Source organism: Silurus meridionalis, chromosome 5, assembly GCF_014805685.1.
Source record: "Silurus meridionalis isolate SWU-2019-XX chromosome 5, ASM1480568v1, whole genome shotgun sequence".
Classification (NCBI taxonomy): domain Eukaryota; kingdom Metazoa; phylum Chordata; class Actinopteri; order Siluriformes; family Siluridae; genus Silurus; species Silurus meridionalis.
The window spans coordinates 28,364,269-28,369,268 of record NC_060888.1 but is presented as its reverse complement, the minus strand read 5'-3'; the positions used below and the strand labels follow the sequence as shown (position 1 = coordinate 28,369,268).

The following is a 5,000-nucleotide window of genomic DNA, read 5'->3' as shown; positions in this document are numbered from 1 at the left end:
CTCTTCACATCCAGAAAAAAGTTTTGATAAGAATCGACTTCTAAATTAAAAAAACTGTTTTAATAAAAAAACACCAAAAAAATCTTCATTTCTCTTTTATTTGTTCAATTTTGTGAAAAAAAAACTGTGACCATTTTATCATACGATGTTTATAGTCCTTTATTTACTGTAACATTTCTGTGATGCTCCACCTGTCTGTCCATCCGTCTGTCTGTCTTACTGTCCATCTGTCTTACTGTCCATCTGTCTGTCTTGCTGTCCATCTGCCTCACTGTCCACCTGTCTGTCTTACTGTTCACCTGTCTGTCCATCCGTCTGTCTGTCCTACTGTCCATCTGTCTGTCTTACTGTCCATCTGTCTTACTGTCCATCTGTCTGTCTTACTGTCCATCTGCCTCACTGTCCACCTGTCTGTCTTACTGTCCACCTGTCTGTCCATCCGTCTGTCTGTCTTACTGTCCATCTGTCTGTCTTACTGTCCATCTGCCTTACTGTCCACCTGTCTGTCCATCTGTCTAACTGTCCACCTGTCTGTCCATCCGTCAGTCTGTCTTACTGTCCATCTGTCTGCCTTACTGTCCATCTGTCTTACTGTCCACCTGTCTGTCTTACTATCCACCTGTCTGTCCATCTGTCTGTCTGTCTAACTGCCCACCTGTCTGTCCATCCATCTGTCTGTCTTACTGTCCATCTGCCTTACTGTCCACCTGTCTGTCTTACTGTCTGTTCAGCTGTGTCTCTGTACATCAGTCCTTCTGTCCAACTAATTGTCTGTGTATGTACATTTCTTCCTCATACATGTAAAATATATCATCTTTATTTAAAAATAACTTTCATTTAACACACAAAAGAGGAAGATCAAGGAGGAGGTTTATGGATGTGGTGAGGGAAGACATGCATAGTTGGTGTGAAAGAGGCAGATGTAGAGGACGGGGGGGATGGAGACGGATGATCCGCTGTGGCGCCCCCTAATGGGAGAAGTTCATTTAACACACACACACACACACACACACACACACACACACACACACACACACACACTAACACATGGGTTTCCTCTGTGTTTCTGTTCTGTTTCTTTTCAGATTTATCTCATTTGGGGGAAATCGGGAAGTGGCGTGAGCTAAAGTAAAGATTAGAGCAGGATCGCCTCGTCCCTCTGTTTCTTCCTCTTTCTTCTCATGAAAAAACACCACAGATAACAACAGAGACCCCTTACAGACACACACACACACACACACACACACACACACACACACACACACACACACACGTGTTCAATATCTCAATAAAATGTATTTTTTTAGTCAGCAGCAAAAATACATTTTTAATTTAGTATTAATTCTAAACTCTAAAATAAGCATTATCGGAGAGAGAGAGAGAGAGAGAGAGAGAAAGAAAGAACACACTTTTTAGTTTGTACAACACAGAAAACTTTCACTTCCTTTTTTTTGCATGCTGAGTTTTTTCGCCACTCTCACATAAAACTGTCACATACACTCTCTTCTCATTGGCTGAGAGCAAAACAGTGTGTTCTGATTGGTTACACATCAGTAACTTCAACATTGAATCAGTTACTTAGTGACTGAGACACTATTTTATTCATCATTCCATCAATCAGTATATCATTTCTTCAGGAAGTCAATAAGTCAGGAACTCGTTAGATCAGTAAACAAACAAAAAAATATGAGGACAGTAAATCTTTAGTTCAGAAAGTCATTAGGTAAGAAAACTATTAGTTCAGAAAGTCGTTCCCTTCATTCCTGAAGATCATTAAATGGGTGTTTGATGAAGGAGAAGTTGATCAGCACTGCGAGCCTCAGAAACAGAATTTACCCAAAAGGCATTGCACAACTCTGAGTACTGCAAGAAAACACACAGAGGTGCGATGGAGTGTGATGTACCAGTTTCTACAGCGAGTCCAAACAAGCTTAAACACACACACACAAACACACACAGAGATTGAGTTTATCAAGCATACAACATACACACACAACCTGCAAGACGAGTCTGAGCGGTGTTTAGATTCTTCTGCCCTGAGGGAGAAAATAACTGCAGTAGTGGAAAGAAACCCGACTGTACACGTTACTGCACATTACAGCCAGACAAAACACACGTCCCAAACCGTTACTGCACATTACAGCCAGACAAAACACACGTCCCAAACCGTTACTGCACATTACAGCCAGACAAAACACACGTCCCAAACCGTTACTGCACATTACAGCCAGACAAAACACACGTCCCAAACCGTTACTGCACATTACAGCCAGACAAAACACGTCCCAAACCGTTACTGCACATTACAGCCAGACAAAACACACGTCCCAAACCGTTACTGCACATTACAGCCAGACAAAACACACGTCCCAAACCGTTACTGCACATTACAGCCAGACAAAACACGTCCCAAACCGTTACTGCACATTACAGCCAGACAAAACACACGTCCCAAACCGTTACTGCATTACAGCCAGACAAAACACACGTCTCAAACCGTTACTGCACATTACAGCCAGACAAAACACACGTCTCAAACCGTTACTGCACATTACAGCCAGACAAAACACACGTCCCAAACCGTTACTGCACATTACAGCCAGACAAAACACACGTCCCAAACCGTTACTGCACATTACAGCCAGACAAAACACCGTCTCAAACCGTACTGCACATTACAGCCAGACAAAACACGTCTCAAACCGTTACTGCACATTACAGCCAGACAAAACACACGTCCCAAACCGTTACTGCACATTACAGCCAGACAAAACACACGTCCCAAACCGTTACTGCACATTACAGCCAGACAAAACACACGTCCCAAACCGTTACTGCACATTACAGCCAGACAAAACACACGTCCCAAACCGTTACTGCACATTACAGCCAGACAAAACACGCGTCCCAAACCGTTACTGCACATTACAGCCAGACAAAACACCGTCCCAAACCGTTACTGCACATTACAGCCAGACAAAACACGTCCCAAACCGTTACTGCACATTACAGCCAGACAAAACACACGCGTCTCAAACCGTTACTGCACATTACAGCCAGACAAAACACACGTCCCAAACCGTTACTGCACATTACAGCCAGACAAAACACACGTCTCAAACCGTTACTGCACATTACAGCCAGACAAAACACACGTCTCAAACCGTTACTGCACATTACAGCCAGACAAAACACCGTCCCAAACCGTTACTGCACATTACAGCCAGACAAAACACCGTCCCAAACCGTTACTGCACATTACAGCCAGACAAAACACACGTCCCAAACCGTTACTGCACATTACAGCCAGACAAAACACACGTCTCAAACCGTTACTGCACATTACAGCCAGACAAAACACCGTCTCAAACCGTTACTGCACATTACAGCCAGACAAAACACCGTCCCAAACCGTTACTGCACATTACAGCCAGACAAAACACACGTCCCAAACCGTTACTGCACATTACAGCCAGACAAAACACCGTCCCAAACCGTTACTGCACATTACAGCCAGACAAAACACGTCCCAAACCGTTACTTCACATTACAGCCAGACAAAACACACGTCCCAAACCGTTACTGCACATTACAGCCAGACAAAACACACACACACAAACACACGTCTCAAACCGTACTGCACATTACAGCCAGACAAAACACACGTCCCAAACCGTTACTGCACATTACAGCCAGACAAAACACACGTCCCAAACCGTTACTGCACATTACAGCCAGACAAAACACACGTCCCAAACCGTTACTGCACATTACAGCCAGACAAAACAGACATCTGCTAAACTGCACAAAGTATTATATATATTTCTCACTTCATTACTTATTCCATCACTCCATTAATCACTCCAACATTCCATCATTTACTCCATCAGTCCCTCCATCACTCCATTAAACCCTCCACCAATTACTCCATCACTCCATCAGTCCAAACACACCTTGATCATCTGCTGTGTGTTTACTTTCATTAGGGTTAAATTATTTTAATGACATTTGTATTCAGATGAAATGATTAGTCATGTGACCATCAGGTTGCATCAAACCAAGATAAAAACACATTTCCATTTAAATGAGTAGGTGTGAAATGGGACAAACCAGTCAGTGTTCAGCAGGAACCAGTTTGACCAGAATAAACACTGTAAGAAGACTCCTGTGTGTCTCTGATGATACGAGATCAGATATTTACAGCTTCAACATCACGCCTGCTTACTGTGAAACTCCACATGGAAAAAGTTTTCGTAATAACTTCAGATTTTTATTTTAGATTCATTCCCTCTTCAGTTTTCTTCAATTTCAACCAGTAAATCTTTTAAATTAACAGAAAATATTTATTATACAACACATTATAAGTGTTTATAACCGTGACATCACATTTCAGAGAACTTTATTTAAAAACAAACAACAAGAAAGGATTTGTGAATAAACAGGATTCTAAACAAATAACGGGCCTTACACACACACACACACACACAGACACACACACACAGACAGACAGACAGACACACACACACACACACACACACACACACACACAGACAGACAGACACACACACACACACACACACACACACACACACACAGACAGACAGAGACACACACACACACACACACACAGACGTGTGTTTTGTCTGGCTGTAATGTGCAGTAACGGTTTGGGACGTGTGTTTGTCTGGCTGTAATGTGCAGTAACGGTTTGAGACGTGTGTTTTGTCTGCTGTAATGTGCAGTAACGGTTTGAGACGTGTGTTTTGTCTGGCTGTAATGTGCAGTAACGGTTTGGGACGTGTGTTTTGTCTGCTGTAATGTGCAGTAACGGTTTGGGGCGTGTGTTTGTCTGGCTGTAATGTGCAGTAACGGTTTGGGACGTGTGTTTTGTCTGGCTGTAATGTGCAGTAACGGTTTGGGGCGTGTTTTGTCTGGCTGTAATGTGCAGTAACGGTTTGGGGCGTGTTTTGTCTGGCTGTAATGTGCAGTAACGGTTTGGG

At 43.0% G+C, this 5,000-nt stretch overlaps 1 protein-coding gene across 1 annotated transcript in view; it reads right to left on the bottom strand.

Moving 5' to 3' along the window:
* LOC124385610 (transmembrane and coiled-coil domain protein 3-like) overlaps positions 1–5,000 on the bottom strand; it is a 9,063-nt gene that overhangs the window by 2,472 nt on the left and 1,591 nt on the right. The gene's annotated exons all lie outside the window — the stretch shown is intronic.